Below are 16,424 nucleotides of genomic sequence, written 5' to 3'. Positions count from 1 at the left end.
GTTTTTCATCCTGACAGGGACAACTCATTACTTAATGGCAACCATCTTTTTAATACATCTCTAACATTCATTTTTGCAGTCTAGTTTATTTTCAGGCAGAGAGATTATTTCCAGGAAAATGACTATCACAGTATTTCTATGTGAAAGTCTCTCTGCAGAATCAACACATCATCGTGCATATTACGTTAAAATGTAGTCTGCAGCATTTCAGACAAGGACAAATCTTGAAATCTGTGAAATGCTGTAGAAAAAGATGAGACCAGGGAGAAGTTGTGGCTACGTGGATGTTCTTCACCCCTGTGATGCAGTCCTCAAGCTACAGAATTGCATGCAATTTACCAAGCTCTACTAGTATGCTCCGCTATCCCCTCTTCTCAATTAACCTTGAAAAGCTGAGAGATACTTCCCTGCTGATTTCTGGATTGCCCCTTAAAACTCCTGCTCTTTGTTGACAATTACAAAACTATAGCTGCAGTCAGAAAATTAAGTCTGCTGTAGTTTCTTTCTAATCAGACATTTACAGTATGCTTTTCCCAGCTACAGGTAATCCAATGTGGTCTCGTTTACTTCATTTCTCAACGCAGGTTTTCTGTTTTATGGAATATAGATATGAAGATTGTTACGGTTTGCCAGCAGATAGAGAAGGCCCTGCTGCTGTGCATTACCCATCTCTAGGGTTCCTTTTACTGAAGTTTTTGTGTATCATGATGGACTTAAGTTGCTACTTTCCTCCTGGCCTTGCCAGTAAGTTTTATAGTTGACATCAGTTTGTGCCTAGCCGTTTGCCATTCTCTAGTCTTGTGATCGGCATTGCTTTGGTGCTCCTTTTTTGGTGCCATTAGTGCTTTCACTGATCTGTAGCACAAGGGGAGGGGAAAATTTAAGACTATGTATCAGCCAACTCTGAACTGTGCATTACAGAAGTGATAAACTGTTGTGTGGTATTGAGGTATCGCTGCACAGGATGGGTGTTGTGTGAGGAACCGAGGTGGGGGGTAAGCTGTGGCTTCTTCATCGAGGGGAAGGTGATGACAGAACCCTTTCCTCACTCAATAACTGCCCAACAGTTTGCCCAAACGCCTCTAACTCGGGGCAGAAAAGAGGGAGGCGATTTTTGTGACAGCTTTTTATTCGCGCGATGAGTTTTTAACAATTCATTTCGGGTCCGCGGTGGACAAGGACGGACCTGGTGTGCGGGCACCAACCACGCACCGCAGCACGAAGCCCGGCGGGCCCTGCCCGCGGCCAGGCCTCGCCCCCCACCCGCCGCACACCGCCGCCTTCCCCTCAGGGCCGCGGCGAGAAGCGGGGGGCGCCCCCCCTCAGCCCAACGGCCGCAACCGCCCGGCCGGGGGGCGCTGCGGGCGCCGGGCGTGGGGATTGGCTGGCGGCCGCGGCGCGTGCGGCCGGCGGGGCTGCGGGCACAGCGCGGCCGGCGGCGGCTGAGGGGAGCTGAGAGGGGCGGCTGGCGGGCGGACGGACGGGCTGACGGGAGCCGCCCTCCCGCCCTCCGCCGCGGCTCCTCCGCGCGGAGCCGGGGGGCGGCGGCTGGGGCTGCCTGCCGCTGCGCCGCTCCTCGGGGGAGGGACGGGACGGGAGGGGAGGGAAGGAGGGAAGGGAAGGCAGAGCAGGAGGGGGGTGTCCCTCGACAGTGAAGGAATCCGCCGCACCGGCGCGAAGTTCTCTCCCAGCGACGCTGCGAGGCTCTCGGGCTGCTCCTCCTGCCGCCGGTAATGCTCCGTTCCCCGCTTCTCGTTCGCTCTCCCCCGCTCCCACCCCGCGGCGCTGCCCGGGGGCACCCGGGGCTGCTGCTGCCGCTGCTCCCGGCCCCTTCCTCGCCTTCCTGGGCCGCCGCCGAGCGCTCACCCCGCTCCGCGGTGCTCCCGGCAGCCGGGCTCGCCTCCTCCTGGCGCTGTCCCCCCCCGTTATTTCCTCCCTTTCCACCCGTGCTGGGAGCACGCACGGCTCTGCCTCAACCCCCAGCGCTGCTCCAGCCGCCGTGCGTTTGTATTCCGAAAGGGAATTTAAAAAAAAAAAAAAAAAAAAAAAAACACCCAAACCGCTGCTTTGCATCAGTGCCGCGGGCTGGCAGCGAAGGACGGCGGCAGGCAGCCGCCTGCCGAGGGGCCGAGCCCGGCACCGACCCCGCACCCCGGGGAGACCCCAGCGAGGCACCTGCGTGGATGCCGGCGGAGCTCCCAACTCCGCTGCTCGCCGCGGCTCCCTCCCTGTCCCCGTCCCTCCCCGCAGCACTTGTTGTTAGGATGGCCCCGTGTAAACGCGCTTCTGTCCGCTGCGGGCGGCTTCGCCTTGCCGCCGTGCTGCCCGCGCCGCGCTGAGCGAGCTGAGCGAGCCGTCCTGCTCGGGGCGCTGAGCCGGGCATTGTCTGCCTGCCTGCAGCCCGGGCGTGTGTGTGTGTCTGGGGGTGAGATGTTTGCTTTGTCCTTGTGGAGATGGACCAAACCTCGCTAACGCGGAGCACGCAGGTATAGTAGAGGAACTGAAGTGCGGGAGCTTGGAATTAAAGGATTTGTGGTGATCGCAGGTTTAGTTGTGTAGGAGGAATAGTGTGTGAGATCCAGGAAATTCAAAACGTGTGCGTTTTCAAGAAGTGAAGCCTAGAAGTAGCAGTAATGCAGCAATCTCAGGAAATAAGGCTTACCTGAACCAGTACGGAATACCAGCTGTCAATAAGCATGTGTAGTTATCTAACAGGCTCCTAGAGCATTTCATGGCATGCTGTCTGGCATCTCGTGTGGCTCCGAAGCGCAGTCCTTGCATGTTACGGGCAGAGTTGGCGAAGAAGTGGTAGCACCTGTTAATGAGGTTACTGCGTGCAAGCATTATAGTTCACCTTGGTTGTGCGGTCTGAAAGTTTTCCTTCAAACTTCAGAAGAATGCAGGCAGAGGTGATTCTCTCTTCAAGATGTTTGTATTAGAATTCAGTTTATCCCGATGTGACAGGAGGATGAATCTCTGCTGCATCTTATGATGGCAGGTGTTTTGCAAAGGGGCTTATGTAAAGGGACAGGGAAAGTGGATTTTTTACAAGGGGCTGACGGTCTGAAGGTAGATGGTATTTCTTGCATTGGCAAGGTTTAAAATGCATGCAAACAATGCATTTGGGCATTATTTTCCTGTGTATTGGCAAATCACTAACCAGGTTAAAGATGAATTTAGCTTGGCCCTTATGTTGAGCTTTCTGGCCTCTGAGTAATAAATGAGAAGTATTCGTATCTTGCGCGGATTTACGTGGTTGTGTATGCAGGAAGCCGGCTGGGAGTTCTGGGCTTTAAATCAGTTTGAGAGAAAAACTTTTTTAGCTGTGGCTTCTTACTGTCCTGGCAACATCATCCAAGAACTCACGGCAGTATTTTTTTCAAATGTTATCACATGTTCAGCATATTATTCAAATAATAATAATAATAAAAGAAGTTTTAATCTGGATCATCTGTTTGAATTTTTATTCTGCTTATTTTAAAACATTTCTTACTTAATACTGCTCATATGAAAGCAATAATCTTTAAATTCTCTGGGTGCCTATTTCTAATGTGGATAATGAAAGTAAAATTATCATGCTTCTGTGTCACTAAGATTTCAACTGTTTATGTAGCTTGGGAAAAATTAACACATGAACATCACTAGTGATGTTTTTCCTTTAATTAGGTTGAACTGTATTTTCAATATTTTGCACTGAAAGTCAAAGAGCTGCTTGAGAAAACAGAGGAGGTACTTGCTCTTGTTAGGTCACACAGATTAATAGTGGTAGGAACATTGATTTGAGGGGGCTTATAGTCAAGTTTCTGTGCCTTTTTAAAGAACATTTTTATTTCTGGGAAAAACAACAACATATATCATCTTGTGATATATTATGGTCATGGCTCTGGCATATTCCCGTCGAATACTGTCATTTTGGTTTCTGCAGTAAAGAATATTTCTTGTGCAGAATATTACTGTTAGAGTAAGTAATGGTGTAAGCTGGATCAATGATCTTGTGCCTAAAATTACTTAGAACGGCATAGAAAAGGGAAAATGTTCATTCAGTTCAATCAAGGTCAATGTCTAGACTTTCTTGCCTGAGAGGTCAAACTAAACCGAAGGTCATATTAAATGGAGACAAAGCTCAAGCCACTGTTAGACCACTCAAGTCAATATACCGATGTTTGAAAAGCTGTTTTGTGTTTGTTTGCTGTTTACTGTGAATTTAATCCCTCAATCCTTAATGTTTTTGGCAGAAGGCACACATAGGAGCAGCACCACTAAAGTCCGTGCTTAAAGATAAGACCAAACATTTATTGGAATGGTAGTTTCAATAAAAGAAAATTATTATATAAATAGGTACTTTTTAAAAGTCTGGTTTTTGCTTTTTCTTTTTTAACCCATAGCGTGCATAGAAGTAAAGACATCCTTAGAATATAAATTAAATCAATTTCTACTAAACTGATCAGAGATATTTTAGTCCTGACTTGTGTTTTCAGAAGGTCAGTATGTGATGAAAGTGGCATTTTTTTTCCCTAGGCTTTTTTACTATATTTTACTTACAATTTCACAGGGTCTTTATCAGGAAGAATGGTTTCATATTGTGCTTGTAGTGCTACAATAGAAAAGGTAGTTTGGCTGATACTAAACATATGCAGGACTGGTCCATACCTTATGACCCACAGTGTCACATCCAGAGACTTCTCACCAGCTGGTAGCAAGTGACTCATCTCGCTCATTTCTTACCGCACAAAACAGCCCATGTACCCTGTGCTTGTACTTTATGTAGGAGGTAGGGTATGAAATGACTCTGCCTGTGTCTGACTGCTCCAGCCACAGAACGGACCAAATTTGTGTCCTGGTTGTTCCCGTAGCCTTAGAGAACCCCGTGTTCTGATCCTTATTCAGAGTCACAGGTTTCATTTAGCTGAGCTGCTACAGCAAGGTGTTCTAAAGTAAAATGTTTTTTGCTATAAAGTCTCACCTAATCCACATACGGACTTAGAAGACGCACTGGGGCATCCTCTGTTAGCTGAATTTTGCTTCACAATTATTGGTCTGCACTGGGATCTCATAATGCTGTTCAACTTCCAAATACATTGTTTTAAATCCACCTAGCTGACTAACTCCATACTATCAAATAGACTTTACGGATAAGCAGGAAGCATATTAAGCTTAGATATTACTACATTTTTATTATTATCGTTTAAAATAGGTTCTTTTTGGTTGAATTGATTGACATTCAGTGCCAAATAGTAATAAATTGTCTCCTTTGATGTTTACTGAGGAGCATTAATAACCTAGTAGGCTTCCATATAGGGATGTAATTATAAGCTTTTAGCAACAAGCTGTGCAACATTGGATTATAAATTTAGGGTTAGCTGAGCAGGTTGCGAGTAGATACAGGATGCGCCCACTGCCTTACGCCAGTGGCAGTATTCAGACACGTTCTGGGGTAATAGTTTAGGAAAAAACTGATCTTAAGTCACATGTCTTTAAGTCAGAAGCAGGCTTTGTAGAATGTGTATTTTTTTGTCTGATTAACGGAAAGCAAAGTTGCAATGAGGCAGGGGATTTTGGCTTTGGGGTGAGTTCTTCAGTTTGTGTTGTGTTTGCGTCTTTGTCGTCTCATTTTAATCTTTGAATGCCGGAAAGGTGGTATGGGGAAACTAAGAACAAGGTATCACCCTTTTTGTTTCTGGATAATATTCTTCATTCCAGTTTTGTTCTTCAGGGACTTCTTTGGTATATAAATGTGTACAGTTAACCAAAACAGAAACTGTAACCCTTTAGATTTACAAATGTGTATTAAAATTGTTTAGAATGCACCAGCAGTTCCTCTTGGAGGATTTTCGTATGAGCTTCAGGTATATTGTAGCTCCCTTTCAGTGCTTTCAACTCGTCTGAAGTCTCCAGATTTATCTGTTGTTTTTCAGATGACACAGGCAAGGAAAGCACGAGGGATCATTTGCAGGCATATGCTAGCCTATCAGAATAGTTAACGAACATATCAGTGAAAGATTTCTTAAAAGTAAGGAAACACCACCTGTATGTAAAATCCTCGTGGATGGTCCTACATGAAGTAGGTGAGAGGCAGCAGTTGAAAGCTAGTGCTGTACCCGCAGCCGACCACCCGGGTATCGCAGCCGCACACATGAGGAGTGGTGCCCGGGCTTCTGCTGGTGTGCTGCTTCTTGGAGGAAGTGGTATGCATGCAGGGGATAGGTACAGAACCGTCCTCTCCTGCTTACCTGTGTTCATGCGAGGCTTCCGTGGTCCCAGGGACATCAGCTAGTGTTTGTTTTTGAATCAGAGCCTGCAAGACCCAGAGAAGCTTCTAGTGCAGGTATGAGGTGAGGCCTGCCAGGATGTAGCACAGCACCTGGAGACCACGAGCCGTGCTGGACATCGCTGCTCATGGGTAGCAGGGCAAACAGCCGTCTCCATGTATGTGCTTCCATGGTTAGCTCTGTAAGAATCTCTATCTATTTACTTATTGGGAAAAATGCTTAGGAAAGTCATTTTTCCTAAGCTGAAGTAAAGAGTGTTGGTGCTGTTTGAATTGTGGTTTTGAACGGTCTGTACTGTACTACATGCAAACTGTATCATGGAAATTTGAAGTTTAAAAAGGCATGCATAAATGCATGGAAACTACACGAATTCTGTTCTGAAGTCATCGTTCCATAGTAGGATAGGGTTTATGTGTAAACACACGTAAAAATAGTAAAACGTAACGTATTCTATTAAATATAAGTAACAGATTTTTCCAAATCATTTTGCAAGTATAGATTGTCTAGTGGCTTTTCTAATCTCTATTTAAAATACAGCTATCTACTCTGAAATAAGAGTTGTCACAATTGTGTGCTCCAACATTGTATGACATGCTAAAAAGGTAGTAAATACCTTTTTCAAGCAAAAAAAATATCAGGTATTTAGAAAGGCAGAATACTTAATGATGAAATATAACAGTGACACTAGAGAAAAGATTCTTTATCTTGAAAATAAAGCTCGCTTTACTTGCTGCATGTACCTTGCCAATGTACTAGGAAATACTATATTGGAATCAGATTCCGGGGGAAAAATGAAGCATTGGCTTTGCAGCAATTGCAATAAAGTAGCATTCATAAATATTAAATGCATTATGGTAAATAAACTGTGTACTTTCTAGAAAGGAATATTAAGCATTTCATGCTTGCTACGTTAAATTAATTTTTGAACCAAATTATAACAAGCGCTATGCAGTTTAATGTAAGTATACTGAACATTAAAAAAAATCCAAACCAAATTTCATTAAAGGTGTCCATCAGTGCATGGTGTTTGCCTAGTCCTGCTGTCATCTGTAGATACCTCCCTTGGTGAGCACCATTACTGAATAATTAGGCTTTTAGAGAAAATAATTTCTCATGTTAGTTCATATTTACACAGAGGGCAGGTTTAAGTGTATGTGTATGCAGGTTCTTGGTGCATATGGTTTTGTTTTTTTTTGCTTAGGGCCATCCAGAAAATCATTGCCCATCTGGAGTTGGCAAGAGTATGGTTAGTAATGCACAATTTTCTCTTCGGGGGTGTTTTCTTTTCTAGGCATTTTTTGTAACTTTTTTTCCACATAGTTTTGACACAGAAAATGTTTTTATAATTGGCAGTGTTTTTTATGGTAGAGAGATGGTATACCAGTGTTGCATGAAAACCTGAAAAAAAATGTAAGTCCATACAGGGATGGGGAAATCATTTTCTCTTCCACTTCAATGTAGCTGACTGGGCACCAAAATCAAAAGCATTGTTACTGCATCACACAGGAAAAATAATGGTTTGGGCAGATTGCTCCCAATCAAGGGGAAATTTCTTATATAAACCAAGATTTGTCTAAATATTTGAGTGAGTTGAAACATGATAGTTGTAAGTATTCCTGTAAGTAAACACACCGGTACCATGAAAGTGGATCTCTAATTTTAATAATCCCGGAACAGTTTGATTTGTCTGGGTTTTTGTATTATACATGTACAGCTACCTAAAATATGAATTAGTTAGCATTCATGTGACACGTGAACGTCTGCCAGCAGTTAGGATACACATGATGTGTGTGGTGCACGGGTTTGATCAGTTACTTCTGTTAGGGTAGCGTGGCCTAAATATCAGCTAAGGAACACTGGCAAGCTGTTCAGGGAAGTGGGAAACGAAGCAGTAGAGACCAGATTTTTGAAGAAAGTTGACTGTGTAGAGATGAGTGGGTACACATAAGATGCTCAAAATTTCCTGTAGGCCTTCTGCCTTTATGATTGGTTCTTAGTGTCCCGCTGGACTTGATCATGCATCTGTGTCTGTTGAAAATCCTTGGGAAAAAGAAATCTGAATCTAGGAATTTTAGATAAGGCACCTGACATAAATGGTGTATGTTTAGTGGTTTAGTCTTTCCAAACAATATGTATGAGAAGTAGACAGTAAGGTAGATTATTAGTAATCTAAAAAGCATCAAAGTAACTAAGATTTGTGTATAAGATAGGTCACAACAGGAACTAAATCTTTTTTTGCTGGGAGCAAGCTGGCTTTAGTGGTCTCCCAGCGCAGACTAACCTAAGTCTTCTCCTTCCTTTCCCTTCAGCTCCTTGTTGTGGGCACAGAGCAGCCTGAGAGTCTCCAGTGCAGTGCTGAGTTTGGAGGTCACAGCTCTGTTAACCGCTACCCAAATACATAATATTCCAGCGCAAATCTTAGCTGACACCAGTGGCCCCTTCTGCAGAATATAGAATAAGCTGTATGGTTGCCTTTCTTTCAGCTTTCCTACTTGCTAAGGGATGCAGACTGTAAGGGATGACCACAACGTTGTCATCTCTTCTGTGGAACCTGCTTGGGGCTGAGAAATGATGTTAGTGAAACTGCACAGAACATACCTTTGCAGAAAACTGCATAAATGTTCAGGACCATGCTTAAGTGGCTCACTGTGCAGCAGAACTCACTGAAGTATTTTTTTAGGGAATCAAAGTCACAATTATTTCAGTATTCCTTCTAAAATAGGCCCACTGGAAGGTAGAAATCTCTTCATGGTACTTTGTTTCATCTTAGACGGGTGAAGGAGAGAAATAGTCTCTTTCAGATCATGACATTGATAACCAGCATGCTTTCTGTTGTAACTGAGCTTACTGTCATGAAAAAAAGCTGCGGTAGTGAATTCTCAGTAGATGAGTGCCAGCATTCTCTTCCTCCTGCTTCTGGGATCATTTTGGAGAAAGGTGCCACCTCCTGCAGCAGGAGCCTGGCTACGCAACAGCCATCTCTTCCCCTTTGGGGTGTGACGAAGAGGGAGGAGGAGACAAGTGCATAAAAAAGTGACCTGAATATTACCTCAGCTGCTGTGGGATGTGTATTTTCTCTTTCAAACTGGTATTCGGGGCCATTTGGCTCCATTTCTGTTCTGAAGGTGAGCCCCTGGGGTGGCAGAGGCGCTGGCAGCTCCTCCTGGTACTGTGCTCCTTGTTGCACCACCAGTGAGGATTACCAGCTAATGAGTTGAATTAGAGAGCCCTTCCCTTTCACTTTCACAAGCAGCTGTCACTGCTGGAGAGAAGTGGTGAGAGGTGAGAAGAACCCGTGGATTGTCTGTGGAGTATTTATTCTTCAGTTGAAGCTCTAATTATCTAGCGGGAACTCTTCTTCCATCTTTCCAGCAGTCCTAGGGGCCTCCATAGGTTCCTCTAGTTCAGCTGGCATTCTCTGTCAGCTACCTCCAGGCTTATATTGTCTTTCTTTTTCCTGCATTGTTCCTTTAAAGGAGCAGTAATCACTTCCCCCTGTGTTTCTCAAAAGGGCTGAAATACAAACTGTTAATAGATCGCTCTTTTACAGAGTAGTTTAAGCATTTCCTCATGCTTGTTCTCTACCCATCACTTTCATTGGCTGGGTAAGTACTGGGGTGTTTATACACTGCCAGTTCTGGAGATCTTGATGTTAGCTTATGTTACAAGGTGAAAATTTATAAATGTACCCCAGTTGGTTTAAGGCCAGCTTCTGAATGGCCCTTCCTCTTTGCACAAGGGGTAGGGAGAACATCCTCATCACCTCAGCAGTCTTCTTGGGGGAGGTCAGAACTCAGATGCTGTTGATACTTCCAGTGTAGATGGTGATTCCCTTCTTCCCTCTGGTGCCATGCGAAGGAGGCAACCACAATACTTATTAATTCCCTTTTTTTCTATGGAAGAGAAGTGATATGAGGTGTGGGGTTTAGAACTCTTCAAAAGTTGTCGTGGTTGCTGCTGTGTACTACCTTTGTTTGCCAAAGGTTTTCCATCAAGCCCTAGATACCTGACTGCTTCTGAATATTGAAAATTACCTGACCCCTAGGAGGAAGTGTTATAAATCCTATGCGTACTTAGACTGGATTAGCCTCAGTAAAGCTGAAACCTGGTTAGTATTTTAAAAATCTTGAGTCAATTTCCAAGAAAACAACTTATCCCTATGAATTGTAGAGCAGGAGTTTCTTTAAATTTGCAAAGATAGGAAGATGGTAAAGCCTGGAATAGCTAGGTCTGAATTTCATGGTCTGATCCTTTAAACAGTCATTACTGTCCTGTTGGTCTTCAGATGCCTGTGTACGAGGAAGGATCACCTGCTTAAGGCAAGCTCTGCTAGAACATGATTTCTCACTGTCATCCATTTGCAGTTTAAATTAATTGATCTCTTTTAAAGAAGGAAACTTAAAAGATGATTAGATGTCACTTTAATTTTGCTAATGAAGTGCTGTTTAGTACTTAGGTTCTGCTGTGCTAGTATTATGGCCCACTATCATTTATAGCTAACAAGTTTTGTTTTCCAAATAAGCAGCAACAAACACGTATATATAAGCTGGAATTTGTGGCAGCTGAAGTTAATGGATGTCTCAATGATTGCAGTGACTTTGGATCAAACCTTGCTTATGCAAACTACTTTTTTTTTTTTTTTAAAGTGGGTAGGGAGGCAAGTTTCCATTGTTTCAAAGTGCTTTTCTTGCTTAAAGAACAGGAAAAAAAGATGGGGCCTGGCAGCGCACGTTGCACGAGCAATGACGGAGGTTAAAGCAATAATACTTACTACTTGGATTAAGATTGCTGTATACCATTCAGACGGTGCAAATGAAAGGAAAACCATGGACTTTTGTGGTAGTAAAAGAGCAGCTGTGTGTTACTCTATGTTTTGTCTTGCTTGAAAAATAAAAACCAAACAAAAAATCCAACTTGCAAGCATGGCAGGCGGGAAGAAGTATGGCCGCTGCAGTTTGTTTCCTGGGCCCAGTAAGAGTAGTGCGGATCAAGATTTTTCCTTGCTGTGGTCTTCTCACCTCACTTGCCTGCTGTAAGCTTACTGATGGCGCAGATGCATTGCAAGCCTCTTGAGCAAGGGTGATGTGACTTGGTTCACTCAGTCCATGAGCATTTTGATTTATAAATCCATGGATTTATTAAGAACAGGTCTGCCCATGTTAGAAGTCATGGTAGGCAACGCTGTATTGTTTAAAATAATGTTTTCTGTGTTGGCTGGTGAATTTATCAAGTTTACGCCGTGACCCTAAAAGGAATCTCCTTGGCTGGATGGTACTCTTGTTTCTCCCCTCCACCTTTCTTCCCTGCCCTGCTCTCCTCAGCAATGACGTTGATGGGAAGTTTTGCAGCTCTAGTTTAATGTTTGTTGTCGACTAATTATCTTGTTGTCAGAAGTTGTATGAATACTTGCTGCCATGTCTTTCATTGTGTATGGAATCTTGTTTGAGTCTATTACCGGTAGATTATAGGTAAAAGCAGAATGTTATAAATGAATGTTTATTTCCACTTTGATTACTGTGGAAGTCCATATAGCTATTATTCATCTTCTCTACTTAGCAGTTATTTAACATATCTGTTTGCTCACACAGTAAAACTGTAATAGCTTTCTGTAACAGAGAAAGCACACTTTTAAAAAAAAAAAAAAAAAACAAAAAAAAAAAACAAGGAAAGCAAAGATGCAGAATTAGTTAATGCATTGAAAAATGGGTTTATTCTCCACTTAGAAAAAGGGCTGTTACAGTTCTGTAGATTAGGATCCAGGTCTGTTGCCTCTTAGCGGCGGACAAAAGTCTGCTGGTTAGTCTTCACTCACTCAGTTTAACAGCTGTGCTTTCCTTCCTGACCTGCTGTTGTATATTTGTTTGGGAATTGAATTTACTGCCTGAAATGTATCAGTTTTGTGGAAAGATGCTTGTCTTTGGGTTTGCTAATTGTGCACCTTATGCTGTCGTTTTTGTTGTGTATGTGTGGTTTTTTTTTTTTTTTTAATGAAAATGTTTCAATTAGAAAGTGTTTTGGAAGGTGATAGAAGTTGGATGAGGTTCCAGTAGTGTAGGAGGGGAAAAAATTAATCCAATTTTTAATTTCAGATAAACAGCTTTATTATAGAAGCTATCTTTTCCCTTTGTGATTACTCTGACTGTGGTCAAGAGTCTTCTAAAATAACTAAAATAGCTATATTATGTTTGAACTATGTGGAAGCTAGGTGACCTGCCCACCGATTCCTTTTAGCACACGATGGGACCATATTCTTCTTTCAATTACCCAGGCTCAGGTTCAGTAGAATAATGAGTGCCCAGTTCAACAATTCTTTTTAAACTCCTGCAAGATTGAAATCTTCTGAGAAGCAGTGAGCAGGGTAGATGTACTGCAGGGTGACCAGTGGTGTAACACAGGAGCATGTCTGCTTCTCCTAGATGGGTAGGAGCACTAAAATCTGGATGGCATGCTCCGTGTCTTCTTGGTTTCCATTTCCTCACCACCTCTAAAGTTCTGTGTTGGCTAAAGCTGAAGCTTTGGAATACCAAGAGCTGCTCTTATGTCTGAAACAAACCCGGCAAGGACTATTTCAGTGTTCTCATATGACTCAATCCATTAATCATGTTTCAAGAAAATGGTACACAGAATGCAGTATCTCCATGGGAAGCGTATCATTGGGAAACCTGAGTATTCTGTATCTTGGAGTTTTCTTTGGCGATTTATTGATGGAGTTCTCTATGTCTATGTATGTTATTCAAGACCTTGCAAGATGAATTTGCACAGTTTTATTAGCAGAGAATAGCTTATTTCTCTGTTAGTGGAGGCAGAATTTGGGTTTTGTTTTGTGTGTATTTGTTTGTTTGTTCCTTTTCTTCACCGTCCATCTTTCGTGTGTGTGTGTTACAGTTAAAGCTTGCTTCCAGGACAATGTTGTCTTCTCTTTATAGTGCCATGACAAACAGAGGCAAAGTCATGGTAACTGTATGCAAAATGTAGCCATATACAAACTATTAACTGGGCTCCCCAGTTGCTAGCTAGCTCTTCAACAAGCTTTAAATTCTATTCGTCTTAGGTTTGAGGTTCTTTTCCAAGGGGCTTTTCCTCCTTGGAACTTCTCATCCTTCTGCTTTCTCTTTGCCAGACAGGAATTCCAGCCCAGAAAGGTTAGTTGTTCTTTTTCACAGTTGCCATAGCTTCATGTGCGCTTTGCACAACCCTGCTCTCATTTAGGACTTCCTTGGGGCTTGGATCAGTTTCACCAAGTGAGACTGAGGTTAGAAATTAGAGGGGGGAAAAAATCTATTTCAAATTATAACAGGAGTCAAGGACTGAAATATTTTATCTGAGGAGGCTGTGAAATCCTCACTGTGACTGTTATTACAGAGCAGACTAGACAAGCATCTGTCTACACTGATAGAATTGCTATTGATACTGACTTACAGTTAGTGGACAAACTAGTAAACATTATGGGCATCTCTCCTAGCTGGGCTGTCCTACAAAGTACTGGGCTAGCACTTACTAATGGAAATAAATGAATCTGAACAGAGTTGTATCACACACAGATTCTTTTTTTTTCTGACTACGTATCATAGAAATTGAATGTATTTTTGAAGTTACTGACCTGTTATGTTGAGTTAGGACAACTGAAAACTTGGATGATCTAAGACTGGTAAAACCAGACCTTTTTTAGCAGTTCATGTGCTATTTGAGATGGAGTTTGTGTATACAGATACGTTGTTGTGCATGCATGCAGATTTAGGGTTTTGGAACTTGCATACAATAAGCACCTTGTGATTACAAGGTGGGGCTTTTCTGTTTTTAGTTCAACTATTTTTTCCTGTTAAGGATATTAACTGTTTTCCCCTTAATGTATGGAACGAGGCTAAGATCATAAGACAGCTATTTCGCTGAGCTGTTCTCTAAGTGCTGTAGCAACCTTCTAGCTCTGCAGTTGAAATTTTGCACTAATAACTATTTGCATATTCCAGGCAATTGGTCTGGCATCGTGTATCCTAGGTATAGCAGTATCACCTGAATAGGTAATGAGACCACATCAAATACCTTGTAAAGAAAATGAAAGCGTTCTTATTTGGTAAATGATCCTGATGTGAAATAAAAGCACAGAGAAGTAGATCATGCTTTAGATCATAAAGAAATCATGTGAGTAGGAGCAAAGTCTTCATGGTAGTCCCTAAAACATATACAAAATGGAGTAAGATAAAAGATTTAAGCTGTAATAGCCTTGTGAGGGAATGCCCTGCCTCTCGCTTGTTTCCCTGTACTGCATCAGTACCGAGATTTTTACATGTGGAAACAGGTGCCCTCTGCAGCCACCGGGAGCTCCGAGTTGCATCGAGGTATCCCCCGATGCCCTAGGTACTATTCAGGCTTTCCCTAGAAAACAAAAGGGTTCAGAAAAAATAATCCGATCATCCAGGTTGGCATAACCTTCCTGTCTGCTTTTATAATATAATTTGCAGTGGAATTAGTGGGTAAAATGTTCAATATTTCTCTTTTAATGCTCTCCTTTGAAATTAATGGTAATGATGATTCCCCAGATTGGGGAACATGGTTGTGGCTTCCTAGTGACTAATAGTTTCAGTCAGTAATGTAATAGATTTTGCAACATGATAACGAAAAAAATTCTAATGAAGGTCAGATAGCAAATGGCTGCTGAATTGTTAGCTTTAAAATCTGTCAAATGTGGCAGTATTTATTCAGGTTTTGTTAAACAGGCTCTTTCACCACCACTGGTAGAGCTCTGATCGTTAGGCATATCTCAGTGAATTTGTTGGAAGAACAGACCTAGTCTGTTAGGCTCCTTCAGAAGAGAATTGATGCTGTTTAGCTTGATGTATAATGCCAAAGCCCAGTTCAGTTTTCAGACATCGTAGGTGAGATGGTGTTCTTGAGCCTGACAGGTAAAGCAGGACTGTGTGAAGTCTCATTTTGCTGTTTAACTTGTACTTGGTGGTTCAATAGCCATCATAGACAACGCAGTGGCATGTTACAGAGGGAACACATTACTCTAGACCTAGTCTATATTTTCAACTTTGTCTTTACTGTAGATGACTAAATCAAGAACTTAGTGATGTAAAAATACCTAACTTTTGTGTAAAAGTTTGATTTTGTAAGTTTGGAGTTGGCTTGTGTTGTAGTAGCATTAGCTGTTGGGGCATTGGATGTTCTGTGAGGTGCAGCTTTGGCGTTGATCTGTGGTAGCGGATGGGGCTTATCTGCTACGCAGTTCACACGCCTTTACAAGGGCAATGGAAGGAATGTGTCTCGTCTTGGAACATCTTGTAACAAATTGCTAAATTGTGGCTAAAACCCAAATGTGTTTTCTTTTTGTAGATTATTTTTTTCTCATTTGCATTTGTGAATCATTCATCTATTTGTCCTCAGCTAGTGATACTCCTGTAGTATACTTAAGTGAATTTCCATTAGCTACCTGCAAAGTACACTTTTTGTACAGCATACTGATTCCTATTATGACCTAGTTATGCTAGCAGCAACGTTATTCTATTAAGCATTAGATAACTGATGGTTTCCTTGAGTGATAGAAAGTAAACACAGAATAAAACTTTAAAAAAAAAAAAAAGTCTGAAGTGTTGGGTATTGAAAGAAAAAGTGAAGCTGCCTATTCCTGTGTGTCAGTAATTTAAAGTGAAGGTAAGACTACAAATGAATAGTTCAAGTTAAGGCTCAGCAGACAGTCTCACATGAAATCCTTGCTGTTCAGAATCTATTTTGGAGAAAGCACAACACCATATAGGCTGTTACTTTGTTCCTGTCTTGAGATAACTTACTTTACCTTTTGGAAGGATATACATGTATACATACTGTTTCCTTCAAAAAGTAAGCATGGGGAGTTAAATGTGTGATTTACTTGTTCCGTGAAGATCTAGGATAAAGTCTGAAACAAATTTTTGTTAACAGGAGGTATTTAACTTAGAGAATTATTATTGAATTAAGTAATTCATATTGTATCTGAACTTTTTCATTATTTGCCATTTTAGGATCTATGTTTGTAAATTGAAAAGAAATGCAGGTAGTATTTTTTTATTTTATTTTTATTTTTAACATCCTAATCCTCATGAGATATTAAAAAGCTTCTATGACTGATCTGAAAAATTCTCTTCCATTCAGCATACTGGAGAAGGGGGTTATGTATTA

The 16,424-nt window shown here is 42.1% G+C and overlaps 1 protein-coding gene across 2 annotated transcripts in view; it reads left to right on the top strand.

Annotated features, from left to right (window-relative positions):
• Positions 1–16,424, top strand: part of TENM2 (teneurin transmembrane protein 2) — a 1,590,996-nt gene that overhangs the window by 922,209 nt on the left and 652,363 nt on the right. Inside the window, exon 1 of one of the 2 annotated variants that reach the window (XM_040574032.1) lies at positions 1,469–1,730. The exons of the other annotated variant lie outside the window; for it this stretch is intronic. The gene's annotated coding sequence lies outside the window, so the exon portion shown is untranslated. Of the gene's footprint in view, positions 1–1,468; positions 1,731–16,424 lie in introns of those variants that run through there. 2 annotated transcript variants of the gene reach the window in all.

This window comes from Cygnus olor, chromosome 14 (assembly GCF_009769625.2).
Source record: "Cygnus olor isolate bCygOlo1 chromosome 14, bCygOlo1.pri.v2, whole genome shotgun sequence".
NCBI classification, from domain to species: domain Eukaryota; kingdom Metazoa; phylum Chordata; class Aves; order Anseriformes; family Anatidae; genus Cygnus; species Cygnus olor.
This window is presented reverse-complemented; position numbering and strand designations above follow the sequence as displayed.